The sequence below is a fragment of the Notolepis coatsorum genome (genome assembly GCF_963971535.1).
Source record: "Notolepis coatsorum genome assembly, chromosome: 1".
Taxonomy (NCBI): domain Eukaryota; kingdom Metazoa; phylum Chordata; class Actinopteri; order Aulopiformes; family Paralepididae; genus Notolepis; species Notolepis coatsorum.
This window is the reverse complement of record NC_140165.1, coordinates 35,411,498-35,430,349: the sequence shown is the minus strand read 5'-3', so window position 1 is coordinate 35,430,349 and position 18,852 is coordinate 35,411,498. Positions and strand designations below refer to the sequence as shown.

The following is an 18,852-nucleotide window of genomic DNA, read 5'->3' as shown; positions in this document are numbered from 1 at the left end:
TTTAGAATATTTCAGATAATGAAATTAAATGTTTATCATCAACTATCCAGTTAGTATTTATACTGTCTGTAACGTTTGGCTACTTTAAATCATTGAATGTAGAGAGAGAGCGAGAGAGAGAGAGGGGGCGAGAACGCACAAGAGAGCCAGCCCCCCCCCCCCCCCCCCCCCCGGGTTTTGTTCTAGGTTCGCGTTTTGATCGTCTAAGCTGCCGTAGGTGATGACGTCACACTCGAATGTAAACAGGAAGAGTCTAACACGGAGATGGAAAGTCACAGTGGATGATATACAGAAACGAATAACTAATAAATATGAAGTTATGTTTAAACTTCTGTTGTCAAGCGTTGTCACTTGTCAATATAACCCACCCCCTTTCCTCACTTTTCCACCGTCCCTGCTTCACTCGGGACCACCAGCTAACGTTAGCCTATAGCTCCGCCGTCCCTGCTTCACTCGGGACCACCAGCTAACGTTAGCCCATTGCTCGTGTCAATTAAATTGCATGTTATTAAATGTCCGCGCTGGTCTGTCTAATGAAATTACAACCGCAACATTATGTCGCCTGTACAGCCCTGGTTGTAGGCTAATGTTAGTGTAGTGAAATGCGAATGAAGGGGTGAAATCACTATTCGCAAGCTTGCGAGTAGATATAATTTTTCATTCGCACCGGCCAAATTAGGGGGCAATTTGCGACGATCTCGTCGCAGCGTACAGGCCTGTCTATGTGAGTGTGATGGAGAGAGAGAGAGTCTATGTGAGTGTGATGGAGAGAGAGAGAGAGAGAGAGAGTCTATGTGAGTGTGATGGAGAGAGAGAGAGAGAGTCTGAGTGTGATGGAGAGAGAGAGAGTCTATGTGAGTGTGATGGAGAGAGAGAGAGTCTAGGTGAGTATGATGAAGAGAGAGAGAGTCTATGTGAGTGTGATGGAGAGAGAGATACAGAGAGACAGAGAGACAGGGAGTCAGAGAGACAGAGAGACAGAGAGTCATAGAGACAGAGAGACAGAGAGACAGGGAGACAGAGAGTCAGAGACAGAGAGTCAGAGAGTCAGAGAGACAGAGAGTCAGAGAGACAGAGAGTCAGAGAGACAGAGAGACAGAGAGTCAGAGAGACAGCGAGACAGAGTCAGAGAATCAGAGAGACAGAGAGTCAGAGAGACAGAGAGACAGCGAGACAGAGAGTCAGAGAGTCAGAGAGACAGCGAGACAGAGAGACAGAGAGACAGAGAGACAGCGAGACAGAGAGACAGAGAGACAAGAGAGTCAGAGAGACAGAGAGACAGTGAGACAGCGAGACAGAGAGACAGCAGCAGTACTCGGGGGAATCAGCTTGCTTTGTTCTGACAGAGTGCCGTCTCTCCTGGGTCTCACGGTCCCTCCTGACTGAGTCATCAGGGAACGTAAACATTCTAGAGAGGAATCTGTTCAACGCTGCCTTCACACATGATCAGCTCCTGCAGACTCACACTAAAATAGACCCAGACGGAGCACTCCATTTAGCAGCAGAAGTGCACAATTCAGCTGTCGTACAAAGACTATTTTCATCCGGCTGCATATTTACAATGATAATTTGAAGCACACACAGTACCCTCGTACCGAAGAACCGTATAACTAACACAGTGTATTTACAGTTGTAAAACTCGGTCCACATCACTTGGGTGTTTGAATGGGACTATTATCACCAGAAAGTACTCAACCTCCACTGTCTTTTACTACGAATGTACACAACACTAACTGTTGTGAAGGATCAGATTGAACCGAATGTATATATTTATTTATGGATATATATTTAGTAGTATTTGTGTGTCGTTTGATGTCCCTTGTATATTCCTTGTACGTGTACACGGAGTGTCCCTTTGTTCTACTGCGGCCCATGGTAGTTCATTCTCTTATTGGACAAAAGGACCAGGCGCCAGGGACAAGCCCCTGGCGTTCAGGTTCGGGGGTGCCGACGAGACATGCCCTTACTAGCCTCAGCTCCGCGCAGGAGTACGGCTACCGAAGGCAGAGCGGCACTACTTGTCCACTGTGCATATGGATGTGGCGCAAGAAATGTGGAATTCCTCTTAGTCCTTTACCCTTCTGCCCAGCTGGGTGGCGGGACGTGAGGCCTCACCCCACGATACCGCGTGCGGTGTAGTGCGGCCTGTTTGGCCTTGGAGTGGCGGTGAGACCTCGTGCGAATTGATGGCTGAATTGCCGGAGTTTGGCGCCGTATTTCTATTGAGTAATGATGGTCTATTGTGTGTGGTGCATCGTTCGGTTGGAGTTTTAAAGTGAGCAGCGTCTCCGGCGCTTCCTCGTGTTGTCTAGAGTCTTGACCAGGCTGGGCCGACCACATGGCGCCTTCATCCGAGGAGATCTAGACGGGGGCCGAGGGACATGTGCACTGGATTGCCTGCCCGACGACTGCTGGGCCCTGTGCGGCATGGAGTGTCTGTTTGCTTTGGTGCTTTGGTTTGTGGAGCGGATGGTCGCCAGCACCGGTGAGTGTTGGGTTTGCCCCGAGAGGAGCCGGGGTGGGACGGCGCTCAGACCGGACTGGGGTCGCCTCGCTTCTTCTTCGTTGTGGACCTGGAGCTGCAGCTGTCGTCTGCGGGAGAGCCCGGGTGTGTTCATCTGCGGATCGGGGTTCTACGGGCACTGTGTTCTGTGCCTGGACTCTCCCTGGAGGTCGTTGACCAGACGGGATACAGCCGACGGCTCTCCTACCCCCCCTACTGGCTTACAACCGGCGGGACCCCTGCAGTATATTATCCAGCTATAATCATTAAGTGACCATAGATATAATCCCCTAAGAGCCAGGTTGTATACTTGCTTCCTGTGTAACCAGAGATTGGACATTCAGTGTTGATTTGCCTACGAGTACTCATTTGCCTTACAAGAGCATTCAATTCAAATCATAAATGTAATAAGTAACTATTATATGTACCCTTTGCTATATATTAAATATTTGACTATTACCTTTGTGTGGACCTGATTTCATATGTGGGAAAGTGTTCATCATACTTAGATATCGTGTACTGTATGGCCAGTAATTAAAGTACATAAAGCGGTAGTGGTTTAATGATACCATACTTATCAATACAGTCAGGGAATTGTACCCCTCAGTTACAATTGGTCCTTCGAGCCGGAGGGTAATTAGTGTAATATTAATATAGTGGTATTAATATTGAAATGGCCTATGATGAACACTCCACGAAACGGTCCTCCTAAAGTAGAACGCCCGCAACGTAGACGACAGCCACCTCAGTACTTAGAGGATTACGCTGTCAGTAAACTACCTAGCCTTCTACAAACAGTAAACGCAGTAAAAGTAGAAAGTAAAATTATGTCCGACCCTATCAACCAGGATACCCCGACCACAGAGGCCCTAGTGGGTTCTAATGTAACTGACCAAGCTCACGTGGGGACCAGGAGGGAACTGACACGACTTTACCCCCCGCCAATACCGAAGAAGTAGTCCCCCCAGAGCTCCGGGAGGAAGACAACCCCCCAGAGGTGGAACTCTGCACGGAACAAGATGAGGAGAGCGCCGAGGAGATAGAGCTCCAGGACTCCCCAACGAGTACAGCCAGGAGCGGCTCACCTCTACAAGCGTCTTCCCCCAGCGAGGCGGAGAGGATGCTGTCACAGGCGTTCTTCGCCAGCCTGACAGCCTCTACCGAACGCGATCGACTTCAGGGTGAACGCGATCGACTTCAGGGTGAACGCGATCGACTCCAAACACAGCAACGGAGTGAAGAAGAGCACATACGTCTGGAGCTGAGACGCCTTCAGACGGAAGAGAATATGGCAAGAGACCGGGCCGACACCCAGCGTGCCGCTGCCGGTGCCCAAAGAGAAGCAGATCTCACCAAGCGCGACGCCGAGCGCGACAGACTACAAGGCGAGCGCGACAGACTACAAGCGCAGCTAATGGAGCAGCTGATCACCAGGGCAACACCCCCTCCCTCCACAAGGGGTTCCAGAGCCTCGTCAAGACACACGTCAAGGGCACCCTCCCCTAACCAAGCAGGCGACCTTGAACTCGACCACCAGAGAGAGTCTACACCCCCCTCCGAACTCATTCCCCAACCGGTCCAAGTGAGACCCAGCTACAAGGAAGGAACAGCGGACACCGCGGAGAGGCTAAATAGACGACTACAGGATCTAGGTGACCTGGCAGAAGAAGAAGAGGGAGAAGAGGAGAGTCAAGCCCGACAGCAGCACATTACTCCACAGGACCAGGAGGTCCAGTACAGCCCAGGCTATACCCCCGCGGCTCTGCGCTACAGACCCCCGACTCGACTCACGGGTGAGCATGACGCACGACCAGTCCCGAGGAATAGCACCTGGACCAGCGGGCCATGGTACCCTGCCAGTACCAGCCCACCGAGAGGCGTAAGAAGAGACTCGCCCAGGAGGCCTCTCTTCCAACGCTCACCGATGTGCCAGCCATCCATGGCGTCATACATTGGCACACCGACGTTTCCAGACTTCACCCATGAGAATCGAGCACAGTACACGGAGATACGGATGTGCTTAGAGACAATGATGGTGGATGTCGCTGATGAACGCCACAAGTATGCAATATTATTGAAGCACCTGAAAGTGCCCCGAGCGCACAACATAGCGCTGGCCTATGCCACCTCTACGACCCCATACACCGCGGCTCTAGCAGCGCTGGACCAGAGATATGGACGTATATGGGATTACGTAATACAGGAGATAAGGCATATTGACCGCCTACCCCCAGCCACAGACAATCGCTCACTAGACGACCTGTCTATAAAAGTACAATCCCTGGTAGGGATGCTGGGGGCGCAACGAGAAAAGGGTATGCACGAACTATACGCAAACTCGAACGTCGAGAGGATTTTAGAGAAGCTGCCGCCCGCCCGACAGGAGCGCTTCAGGCGGCAAAGAGACCACCGTGATCCTAACGGTCCCGAGCCATCCCTCCTGGACTTAGCCGACTTCCTGGCGAGAGAAGTCAGCAGCCTACGGCTGGATACGTTCGTGCGGAGCACGCCAAGCTCCAGAGAGGAACCTAGGAGAGTAAACGATGGCCGAAGATCGGTGACTGTCATGCACCAATCAGAATCAGTACCGAGCAGCAAGAACCACAGTACCCCCTCGATGAAAGAGAAGTGGAAGATGGTGTGCCCGTACTGCGAGAAGGAACACTGGTTGTCACAATGTGACCAGTTCAAGAAGATGACCGCTGAAGAAACAAGTCACTGGATAAAGTCCAACAGGCGCTGTTACCGATGTGCGCGCAGTCACATGGCAGCCGAGTGCCGCCTAAAGAAGAGGTGTAGTCGGTGTGACGGAGCCCATCTGGATGTCCTACACGACAGTAACAAAAGAAAGCCTGCACCATCCAACAGCACAAAGGCAAGTGTTATGTACATTGACCCCGCTAGCAGCAGCGGCGCCCAGGTGCTCTTGAAGGTGGTCCGTGTAACACTGAGTTACCAAGACAAGATCATGGACACTTACGCCGTCCTTGATGACGGGTCAGAGAAGACCCTTCTCCTCGCGTCCGCTGCGGCCCATACAGGACCCAGAGGTTGTCCTGCAGCAGTCGAGACCCGCCTAGGATGGACGTTACAAGGCCCCCTCGCCAAGTCTCTTAACCGAACAGCAGCCACTAGCTGCCTCCACTCCAGAGCGACAGAAGGAGACACCACACTCCTGCAGCATGTCGAGAGGCTATGGACACTAGAGACAATGCCCTTTAAGAACGAAAAGAAAGACATTCGTTCTAAGGAAGATACCTACGCTATAGCCCTCCTCGAGCACGGGACAAAGAGAGTCAACGTCAACGGAGTGATGAGATACGCAACTCCACTCCTGAGGCGAGAGGGAATGCCCACCTTTCGTGCTACAAAAGAGGCGACGGAGCGGTATCTATTGAACACAGAGCGGCGCCTAGCCAAAGACCCCGCTCAAGAAGCTGTGTACCGCGCTGAGATTACCAAACTAATCACAGCGGGACACATAAAGAAAATTGACTGGCGACGTCGTGCGCTGCTCCGCGCCTCCCTGATCAAAGACGGCTTTGATCTCCGGCAGCGGGCCAGCAGCGACCCCCCAGCATTGCGCAGCCTCTCCCCAGAGGAGAAGCCAGCGAGCAGCGACACCTGGATGGCGACCATCCCAGGAGAAGCCCAAGAAATGACACTAGGACTAGTCTGGCGCTTCAAAACAGACTCGCTCCATTATAGACACAAACCCCTGATCAAGGAGCAGGGAAGGTCGACGGCAATACCGACCAACAGACGGAGTGTATACAGAACACTCGCCAGACAATATGACCCGTTGGGATGTATTCTACCTTACACCACCAGGGCAAAGATGATTGTAAGAGCGCTATGGGACAAAGACCAGGGCTGGGACGATCCCATACCCGAACACCTTGCATCCACATGGAGAGAGTGGGAGACGGAACTCCGCTCACTCCCAGGTGTTAATATACGCCGCAGCTACTTCCCACCCACAGTGAGGCCAGAGACATGCAAGATCGACCTGCACGTATTCAGCGACGCCTCCGAAGTAGCCTACGGTTCGGTGGCTTACTTGCGTGCCCAAGAGGAGGGAGGAGAAATACATACTGCTTTCATCCTGGCTCGCTCAAGAATAGCCCCACGCAAGCAACAATCTATCCCGCGCCTAGAGCTCTGCGCAGCCCTAGCAGGAGCGCAGCTCGCCACGTTAATCCAACGTGAACTCACCATTCCGGTGCAAAGAACAATCTTGTGGTCAGACTCCACGACCGCACTCACATGGATCCGGTCTGATTCGTGCAGATACAAGGTCTTCGTGGGAGTCAGAGTCACCGAGATTCAAGAGTTAACAGAAGTAACCAGCTGGCGGTATGTGGACACCAAACACAACCCAGCTGACGTCATCACCCGGGGAATGTCCCTGGATGACCTCACCCGTCACAACCTCTACAGTGACGGGCCAAAGTTCCTCAAGCTCCCCGAAGAAGAGTGGCCTACACCCACCCCACGGGAGGCGAGTAAAGAGGAGGCAGAGAACAAGAAACCTATGTTCTGTGGGTTGACACACACACTCGTCCCCACAGACCCGGTTCTAGACGATTGCCTCACCCTAGAGAGTGCGCAGCTAAAGACATTTCTGTGGCACCACCCAGAGGTTCAGCCCACAACTGACATTTCAGCAGCTGACTACGAAGAAGCAGAACTCCTTCTACGACAACGAGCCCAGAGAGACTCGTTCCCAGATGAGCTAGCCTGTCTACAGGGAGCAAAGCCCGTCCCATCAGACAGCAGACTGCTTCACCTGGCCCCCGAGAGCGACGCCCATAATCTCATCAGAGTGGGTGGTCGTCTGCGGAGAGCCCCAGACCTACCGGATGACGTTAAGTACCCGATAGTCTTGAACAGCCGACACAAGGTCACAGAGCTGATCATAAAGAAATACGACGAGGATGTGCACCACGCAGGGGCAGAGAGAGTCTTCGCGGAGATCAGACGTCGTTATTGGATACTGCAAGGGAGAGAAGCAGTGCGGCGCTTCCAGCGAACCTGTCTAGACTGCCGTAAGTGGCGCGCGCAGCCCAGTATACCCCGGATGGCTGACCTACCTCCCTGTCGCCTCCGACTCGGCGACAAGCCCTTCCACTCCACCGGTATGGACTGTTTTGGCCCGCTGTATATAAAGAGAGGAAGAGGAACCGAGAAGCGGTGGGGTATTGTATTCAAATGCATGACCACCAGAGCGATACATATCGAACTCCTTCCAACCATGAGCACAGACTCATTCCTTATGGCCTTCCGAAGATTCACATCACGGAAAGGAAAACCGTCTACATTGTTGTCTGATCACGGGACAAACTTCAAAGGCGGAGAAAGAGAGCTGAGAGAGAGCTTCCAAGCTATGGGCCCAGAACTTAAGACCCACCTCGCTCCATCCCAGATTGACTTCCAGTTTAATCCCCCGAACGCACCTCACTTCGGTGGAACCTGGGAACGAGAAGTACGTTCCATAAAGACAGCCCTGTACGCCGTGCTTGGGGCCCAGACTGTGGCGGAAGAAGTCCTAATGACAGTCCTCACGGAGATCGAGGGAGTATTGAACTCAAAGCCCCTCGGTTACGTCTCAAGTGATGTAGCAGATGTCGACCCAGTCACCCCCAACACCCTCTTGATTGGGCGGCTGGACTTCGCGCTACCACAGACAATGTACAGGCCTGAAGAAGCGAACGGCCGAAGAATGTGGAGGTACAGTCAAGTACTGGCTGACAAGTTTTGGAACAGCTTCCTACTCCACTACCTACCGTCTCTACAGACCCGCCAGAAGTGGGTGAAAGAGAGAGACAATTTGACAGAAGGAACAGTCGTCATGATCATCGACCAGTCACTACCCAGAGGTATGTGGCCGGCTGGCCGCGTAAGCAAAGTGATCACCGGTGCCGATGGAAAGGTCCGAGCAGCTGAAGTGCTCGTCCAAGGACGGACTTACACCCGACCCGTGGCGAGGCTAATAGAACTGCCAAGGCTCCCTGATACTATTGATGACGACCATGACCCTATGACTTTGTGAGTTGACTGACCCTTACAGCGGACATTGAGTAGTGGACAGTGCGGTTAATCTGTCTCTGCTCAGCTAATTAGGTGGAACTAATTAGGGGGCGGCTGTTGTGAAGGATCAGATTGAACCGAATGTATATATTTATTTATGGATATATATTTAGTAGTATTTGTGTGTCGTTTGATGTCCCTTGTATATTCCTTGTACGTGTACACGGAGTGTCCCTTTGTTCTACTGCGGCCCATGGTAGTTCATTCTCTTATTGGACAAAAGGACCAGGCGCCAGGGACAAGCCCCTGGCGTTCAGGTTCGGGGGTGCCGACGAAACATGCCCTTACTAGCCTCAGCTCCGCGCAGGAGTACGGCTACTGAAGGCAGAGCGGCACTACTTGTCCACTGTGCATATGGATGTGGCGCAAGAAATGTGGAATTCCTCTTAGTCCTTTACCCTTCTGCCCAGCTGGGTGGCGGGACGTGAGGCCTCACCCCACGATACCGCGTGCGGTGTAGTGCGGCCTGTTTGGCCTTGGAGTGGCGGTGAGACCTCGTGCGAATTGATGGCTGAATTGCCGGAGTTTGGCGCCGTATTTCTATTGAGTAATGGTGGTCTATTGTGTGTGGTGCATCGTTCGGTTGGAGTTTTAAAGTGAGCAGCGTCTCCGGCGCTTCCTCGTGTTGTCTAGAGTCTTGACCAGGCTGGGCCGACCACATGGCGCCTTCATCCGAGGAGATCTAGACAGGGGCCGAGGGACATGTGCACTGGATTGCCTGCCCGACGACTGCTGGGCCCTGTGCGGCATGGAGTGTCTGTTTGCTTTGGTGCTTTGGTTTGTGGAGCGGATGGTCGCCAGCACCGGTGAGTGTTGGGTTTGCCCCGAGAGGAGCCGGGGTGGGACGGCGCTCAGACCGGACTGGGGTCGCCTCGCTTCTTCTTCGTTGTGGACCTGGAGCTGCAGCTGTCGTCTGCGGGAGAGCCCGGGTGTGTTCATCTGCGGATCGGGGTTCTACGGGCACTGTGTTCTGTGCCTGGACTCTCCCTGGAGGTCGTTGACCAGACGGGATACAGCCGACGGCTCTCCTACCCCCCCTACTGGCTTACAACCGGCGGGACCCCTGCAGTATATTATCCAGCTATAATCATTAAGTGACCATAGATATAATCCCCTAAGAGCCAGGTTGTATACTTGCTTCCTGTGTAACCAGAGATTGGACATTCAGTGTTGATTTGCCTACGAGTACTCATTTGCCTTACAAGAGCATTCAATTCAAATCATAAATGTAATAAGTAACTATTATATGTACCCTTTGCTATATATTAAATATTTGACTATTACCTTTGTGTGGACCTGATTTCATATGTGGGAAAGTGTTCATCATACTTAGATATCGTGTACTGTATGGCCAGTAATTAAAGTACATAAAGCGGTAGTGGTTTAATGATACCATACTTATCAATACAGTCAGGGAATTGTACCCCTCAGTTACACTAACTAATTACAGGCTTTAGATGGTGAAGTTTGAAAACGTCGTTCCTCTGGAGACTTAAAACAGGGTTACTGTATGGTTCTCCGTCCGTGGCACTTCCGGTGCCAAATGTGTCGACTTGTTGTGGAGTTGTTGCCAGTGTTGTGTGTGTAAGGTACACACATTCCCTCTCTTAGCTGTGGTTTCCCTCAACTAAGAGTTGTTATTGTTGTTGCCGCAAAGTCGAATGTTATGCTTTAAAAAAAACGTTTTTCTTTTATTATTTATTTAAATTTTAATTAAATGATAAGAAAAGCCCTACCTCTTTCATCTCGGAGGTTGCTGTGAAGGACTGGGACAGTGTCTTCTTCTATTCATTCAAACTTTATTTATTCTCGAAAAGGACAAGGAATTACTTCTCCTATTACTACTAATCCTATTACTACTAATACTGGGGCTCCACAAGGGAGCAGTATTTCCCCAGTTTTATTTACCATCTCTATGCAAATGAATGTAGAAGCAACACGTCTGATCATGTTACTATTACATTTGCTGATGACACAGCTACCGTGTGTGTAGCTATAGGTCCAGTTTTCTTAATTTGATCACCAATAAAACTAAAGAAATCATCTTTGACTGCATGGTAACAACACACACATCAACAGCTGATTATCAATGGGGATGGTATGAAGTGGTAGATGATTACAAATATTCAGGAACAATAATAGATGCTAAACTGTCATGGAATTTAAACACAGATGTTATCTATAAGAAAGGTCTGCAGCGTCTATATTTCTGTTCTATTGCCTGGTATTTCATTGTCAGTGAATAATAAAAACAACTGCATAAGCTAGTCAACATGTCCAGTAAGACTTGGACAACACACAACAGTGAGGAAAGGGCAGGCGATTATTAGAGATGTATCACACATCCCTCGTATCAATGCAAGTCGTTACCATCAGGCACTGCTGAACACACTGTTACCATCACTGCACTGCTGAACACACTGTTACCATCACTGCACTGCTGAACACACTGTTATCATCACTGCACTGCTGAACACACTGTTACCATCATCACTGCACTGCTGAACACACTGTTACCATCACTGCACTGCTGAACACACTGTTACCATCATCACTGCACTGCTGAACACACTGTTACCATCATCACTGCACTGCTGAACATACTGTTACCATCACTGCACTGCTGAACACACTGTTACCATCACTGCACTGCTGAACACACTGTTACCATCACTGCACTGCACTGCTGAACACACTGTTACCATCACTGCACTGCTGAACACACTGTTACCATCATCACTGCACTGCTGAACACACTGTTACCATCACTGCACTGCTGAACACACTGTTACCATCACTGCACTGCTGAACACACTGTTACCATCACTGCACTGCTGAACACACTGTTACCATCACTGCACTGCTGAATACACTGTTACCATCACTGGCTGCACTGCTGAACACACTGTTACCATCATCACTGCACTGCTGAACACACTGTTACCATCACTGCACTGCTGAACACACTGTTACCATCATCACTGCACTGCTGAACACACTGTTACCATCATCACTGCACTGCTGAACACACTGTTACCATCACTGCACTGCTGAACACACTGTTACCATCACTGGCTGCACTGCTGAACACACTGTTACCAGCACTGCACTGCTAAACACACTGGTACCAGCACTGCTAGGGTTGGGCATCGTTTGGATTTGAACGATTCCGGTTCTGATTCCGATTCTCCATTTCGATTCCTGTTCTAAACGATTCTCTCGATTCGATTCTCTCGATTCTCGGTGCCCAACCCTAATCACTGCACTGCTGAACACACTGTTACCATGCTCTGAATTTCGTAAAAGTCAGTCAAAGCTTACCAAAAGCACGAGCAGTGAACTCCAAGCCCACGTGACTGAACTCAAACTAGAAAGAAACAGACTAAGAAATGACGTAAACTCCATGATAAAAACTGCAAAAAAAAATTTCATCAATGACAAAACTGAGGAAAACAAAAATAAACCATGTGAACTTTGGAAATTACTCAATAATCAACTAGGCTGCAGTAAAAAACTTAAAACCAGGTTCTCAAACATAAACATAAAGACGGACAACACGCTCATCACAGACAAACTGGATGTAGCCAATTACTTAAACACTTTCTTCACAAACATAGCCACAACACTGGTAAACAAACTACCCTCCCACTCAGGGCAGTATGGGGTAGAACACATAGTAGCATACTACAAGAACCTAGGCGTCCACAAAGACGATTTCAAACTGGAAATGGTAACTACAGATGAGGTACTCAATAAACTGAGCGCCCTCCAACCGAACAAGGCCACTGGCCATGACAACATCCCCTCCAAATTCCTCAGAGACTCAGCAGCCGCCATCACCCCAGTCATCACACACATAATGAACCTCTCCATAAAACAGGGACACGTCCCCAAGGACTTCAAAATAGCGAGAGTAACACAGCTGCACAAAAAGGGCAGCAAATTAGACCCAGGCAACTACCGCCCTGTTTCTATCCTTACATCCATCTCGAAAGTCATGGAAAAAATAGTATACGAACAGGTCGAAAAGTACCTTGCGGATAAAAATCTAATCTACGAATTCCAATCTGGCTTCAGAACATCCCACTCCACTGACACATGCCTTCTCTATTTGAACGACCACATCAAGCAAGAGGTGGACGCGGGCAAATACTGCGGCATGGTCATGCTAGACCTACAAAAGGCCTTCGACACTGTCAATCACACCATTCTGATTGACAAGCTAAAAGCAATTGGTTTTAATAGTTTATCAGTGAGCTGGATACAATCCTACCTGGAGGGGAGAGAACAGATGGTGGAGGTAAACGGTACCCTATCCCCCCCCCTCACAGTGAACTGTGGTGTTCCACAAGGAAGCATACTAGGACAACTACTGTTCCTAATTTATGCAAATGACATGTCGTCAGCTTGTGACTGCAACTTGTTCCTGTTTGCGGACGACTCAGCCCTGCTGGTCTCTGACAAGAACAAGTTACAGGTTGAAAAAACCCTCAGCTCGGAACTAGGCAAAATCTGCATATGGCTCGCCGACAACAAACTATCATTACACATGGGCAAAACAGAGTCCATTCTCTTCGGTTCAAATAACAAACTCAGCAAGACCGACGGCTTCTCAGTTACAGTGGGTGACAATATTGTCACAAGGAAAGATGAAATTACCTACCTGGATTCCATCCTAGAGGCTAATCTTTCCTGTGACAAAATGGCATCCAATGTAATAAAAAAAGTCAATCAACGAACTCGATTCTTGTACCGGATCTCCTCCCTGGTAAACAAGAATACCCTGAAGACTCTGGCAGGAGCACTCATTCAAGGGTACTACGACTATGCTTGCACCTCATGGTACCAAAGCACCTTAAAGGCACTAAAAACCAAATTACAAACATCTCAAAACAAACTAGTCAGACTACTGCTTGACCTGACTCCTAGAACCCACCTCACCCCTGCACACTTAGTACAGAGTACAGCAACTTGCAATGGGCCTGGTCTACAAGATACACTACACGACCAAGGTACCCATGTACATGTCAAAATACTTCCCAAAGGTCAGTGAATACCACGATCACAACACCAGAGGGAGCTCCACAAATCATGTAAAACCCAGATTCGGCTCAAACAAGGGACTAAACACGTTTTGCAATTATGCCACAACAATGTGGAACGCCCTACCCAAAGCTGTAAAGGAATGTGAATCACTACCCACCTTCAAAAACACTCTCAAAGAACACCTACGGGAGACTGCAATTCAAAACTGGCCCCTACAAATGTCCTAACCCAGTTGTACAATAAAGACCAAGCATGGCTTTGTCAGTATTCCAATGTACAGCCCCACCCAACCCCACCCCACCTACCCAACCTCCTCCAATGTACAGTTTCTATGTCAAATGTATGTCAGTATTCCAATGTACAGTGCCCCCCCCCCCTACCCAACCCCCCCCCCCCACCTCCAATGTACAGCCCCACCCCACCTACCCAACCTCCCCCAATGCACAGTTTCTATGTTCTATGGATTTTTTTAGTATCACAAACAGTACTGTATTTGAAAATCTGGTATGTCATAAATGTATAGATGTAGCAGTACTGTCTATCTGTATGTCGTGTGTGTCATATGATGAATTGAAAATGGGGGACCCTGATGGAAACAAGACGAAAGTCTTTCTCAGGTCTGCATCCTCTTAACAATTGTATGTATTGAGCTGTACTGTACTGTACCCATTCTGCAATCTGTTAATAAACTTTTCAATCAATCAATCAAAACCATCACTGCAGTGCTGAACAAACTGTGAAACAGAAATAACCGAACCTGTGTGCGAGCATGCACCTCATAATATGTAGAGCACTTTAATGTTGTTTTTTGTTGGTGCTGTTGTTGTTGGTATTGTAGTTGTCTGATTGTTTGTCTGACGATTACGGCTTAGCACATTATGAATTTACGAAAGGGCTAATAATAAATATATCTATCCATCTTGGGAGGTGTAGTTGGGGGTTGTGGAATAATGACCCCCCCCCCCCTCAAACAATCTCCCAGTCATGTTCCAACCATAGCTGTCAATGTCAACCCTACCGTTTTTCCCGGGATTCTCCTGTTTTTTCAACCTTCTTCACGCCCTGTTCACGGTTCACGTATTGGCACGTATTTTGTACTTATTAATTTTTACAAAATGGCTGCAATTCCCCTCCGTGACGACAGGTGGCAGCAGTGTAGATTAGAACGTTATCACAGGAAGTCAGACGGGAGACGGTTGCGACCCGAAGAAGAATAAGAACAGCGACCCGTAAGCTCAGAGCTCAGGGGAGAGACTGATGCACCGAGGGTGTCAAATCAATTTAGCCAGTGTCTCTTGATTGCCCACTCTGTGGCTTTTGTCTCTGGAACAAAGGGTTTGCAAATCTTCTGTGGATAAAACAATACAAAGTTACTGTATGTGATGCAGGAATGTGTAAATGTGTTGTGTTGGTGAACAGCCGTTTGCTCTACGCCTCGCCTGTCCCCTCCTCCCATTCCTCCACGGAGAGCATGCACTGATGCCCAATTTCCTGAATGCGATTTATAAATATAAATTGATCCGTTTTAAAAGTTGTCGTGAATTGTCATGGTATGACAAATACAGTTACTGGTAACTCGCAGGCATTGCAGAGATATTGAGGAAAAACACAAAATCGCATTGGCTTTTTTTCTTTGATCCACTTTTTCTCCCATTTTTCCATATTTTCTCCCATCCCAATTTCGTATCATCCAATTCAACCCTCCCCTGTCACGAACGCTGTTTCTTGCCTCCCACAAGCCGGCTGCAATGTGGACTAAGTCATACATAGCACAAGTCCCCTCCGGTACTTGAGGTAACAGCAGTCGCATCTTTTCACCTGCGCAGCTCGATCTCTCAGTGTCGAGGAGTAACGCGTGGGAGGCTCACGCTGCCCCCGACACTTCCTGATTCTACTGCGCAGGCGCACCAACCGACTTGTAGGAGTCGCTTGTTCACAACGTTCGATCCCCACCCTTCAGTTTTCCCTGCCCGTAATACGGCCAATGTGTATTACTGCGGACGACCAGCCAAACTGAAAAACAATGTGGAGAGCTGGATTCGAACACGCGAATCCTAGCGTCTCCACACTGGTGGCGAGTGCCTTGCCCACTACACCACCTAGCCGCCCGCATTGGCTTTTTTTCTATCACTTTTCTCTGTAGAATAAGATATTCCTTTATTGATCCCCTTGGGGAAATTCAATGAATGAATGAATGAAAACTTTATTTAACAGATTGCAGAATGGGTACAATACAGTACGGCTCAATACACACAATTGTTAAGGGGATGCAGACCTGAGAAAGACGTTTGTCTTGTTTACATCAGGGTCCCCCATTTTCAATTCATAGCGACATTTATGACATACAGTACATACATGACATTTATGGCATAGGGACATATAGGTATTTAGTACTGATACATTTGTGAGATAAACGGTATTCAAATATACAGTACTGTTACCCCTAGATCCTGACAGAGTATATACATATGATGGGGAGGGGACTGTACATTAGGAGGGGGTGGGTGGGTGGGAGAGAAATATACATACGGCGGGGAGGGAATATATACATGCGGTGGGGAGGAGACTGTCTATTAGGAGGTGGTGGGCACACACACTGTTCCAAAAATGATATTCCCACTGCTAAATTATTGACCATAGGTATTTTTTACAGCTTTAACGAGTTGTAGTATTAATATGTAGCCTACAGTGATGAAGGTATAAAGACACTATGGTAATACATTGATTGATTGCTAATTTTAACAGATTGCAGAATGGGCACAATACAGTATGGCGCAATACACACTTGTTAAGGGGATGCAGACCAGAGAAGGACTTCTTCCCCCATTTTCAATTCATAACATTTACAGTAAAATCAAATACATTTACAGATTACAACCTTTATTTAATGGTTAATATTTTGATAAAATGTAATTTACTGTATTTTTATAGCATTTACACTTAAAGTAGGAACACAAAAGTAATCTGTAAAATAATACAGTGCATTTCCTGTATGGCTGGGTACATACAGGTTTTGACCAGCAGATGGCAAGCGACGAAGCAGCTCCATTGGGAGGGGGCGGGGCCGAGTGGGAGGGGGCGGGACCGAGGGGGCGGGCCGGGGCTAAAAATGTACACGTTTTGTCTCCTGCCTATGTTGACAGCTATAGTTCCAACCCCCCCTCCCCCCATTCACCTTTTGTCTCACCTGATACCACCCCCCCCCCCCCCTTCTAACTACGCAGGCTCTACGCACACCTGTCATGATGAATCCCACCTTGGCTCTGCGCCGAGGCTCGTGCACACTTTCACGTATTTGCATACCAGAAACACCCCGATTAACCATATACGGTAATGGAATACACCCATGAAATGTGGAAAAATGGACTAAGCCGAGGGAAGCGTGTCATGAGACAGGCTGACAGACGTGTACACTTACGGTGATGTCGGATATGATATCTATTAACCATTGCTGCCTGGGCAGCGCAAACACTAATAAATACCGCGCTGGAATATGACTGCCTTTTCCTGTGTTGTTTGATTAATACCCAGGGATTAAAGTTCTCCTCAATTTTATTCCAAATCGCGATGGATCTCCCGTCAATTTTCTACCTGCTGCATATGATTTCTAGAGGCATACTACAATCTATTTTGATGTCAGTATTGGGTAGCCTATATAAACAATAATACGAGAGCATATACAAGAACAATGAATCTCACTGCATGTATGATGTAGCCTGCCTTTCAATCCATGAACTTGAATTCCATCATGTTTGTGTGTGGGACTCACAAGGCTGTTGTCACAATGGGTGGTACCGGTACAGTAATAATAACAGTCCACACAATATCACGATCCATGCCATAGCCTATGTTCTATTAGGACATGATCTGTGACGACAAATGTTCTAGAATGTTTGATTAAGATATCATACTCTGACAGCATGCCTATGATCAACAAAAACGCGAACTTGAATCCCATCATATACATAGTCTGTCCACTATCTGGTGTCATTGCAATGCGTTTTCTATTCTTTCTTATACAGTAAAAAGGGGGAAGAACACTATATTCATATGACTTGTATTCTGCTTACAGCTTCGAAATTCCACTTGTTTCGTTTAACGTAAAGCCTTTTAAATATAATCAAAACGTTCCCGTGTTTCTGCGGTCTGCGCAAAATAATAACGAGTTGAGCTTTATGATTTATGATGAATTGAAAATGGGGGACCCTGATGTAAACAAGACGAAAGTCTTTCTCTGGTCTGCATCCCCAATTAACAATTGTATGTACTGAGCTGTACTGTACTGTACCCATTCTGCAATCTGTTAATAAACTTTTCAATCAATCAATCAATCAATCAAGCTACGCGGAGCGCAGTCAGTCAGTAGCCTACACCCCGTATATTCCGATAACGCTATATAAACCATGCTGCATTCATTCTGAGAGAAAGATCTATTATTCCAAATGCTATTTATCGGGTTTTGACCATAATTACACTACTGTTGCTATTTTACAATGAACTATAATGAACTACGGTTCGTACAGAACATGCCAGTGTTATTATGCACAGAAGCTCATTTCCTTGTTGTAATAATATATTCTACCACTGGGCGTCAGGTAAGTGTGCTCTGACCTGTGCGTAGACGTAAGCACGGAGTCAAGTTCAAATCGAAATTGATGAATCCCACTCTTTGCTTAGAAATGATCGTACGCACAGGGTAAGCACAGATCTGTGCGTAGAACACGTTGATGAATGAGGGCCCTGGTCTTTTGTGAGTCAGAGGAGCGCAGAGTGCCGAGACGTGCATGGGCGAGCGTGTGTGACAGCCCTGCGCAGGTATCGTCTGGTCTTTTGTGAGTCAATGTGTACTCAGATATTTGTGATCGACACTGTCTCGTAACTAAAACACTTCCGGGGGGGGGGGGGGGGGGGGGGGCTTTCCAGGCCAAGCATATAAAGCTGATGATAAAGTTGATTAATTTAAGCTGAACACTCGCAATAGATAGGTCTGTTGTCAGAAGTGGCGCGTCACGTGCGTGTGTTCCAAATGCTGGCAAGAGAAAGGCAGCATTTAGTAGTAGCGATACCAGAACTACTGTGAAACGGAGTAAAAGAAGTTATGATCCTAAATACTTGGCATATGGATTTACTTGGACTGGCCAAGAAGATGACCCAAGACCACAGTGCGTTTTGTGTTACGAGATCCTTTCTAACGAGAGCTTTAAACCAAGTAA

The 18,852-nt window shown here is 48.2% G+C and overlaps 1 protein-coding gene across 1 annotated transcript in view; it reads right to left on the bottom strand.

Annotated features, from left to right (window-relative positions):
• Positions 1 to 18,852, bottom strand: part of LOC311236404 (receptor activity-modifying protein 1-like) — a 46,963-nt gene that overhangs the window by 3,749 nt on the left and 24,362 nt on the right. The gene's annotated exons all lie outside the window — the stretch shown is intronic.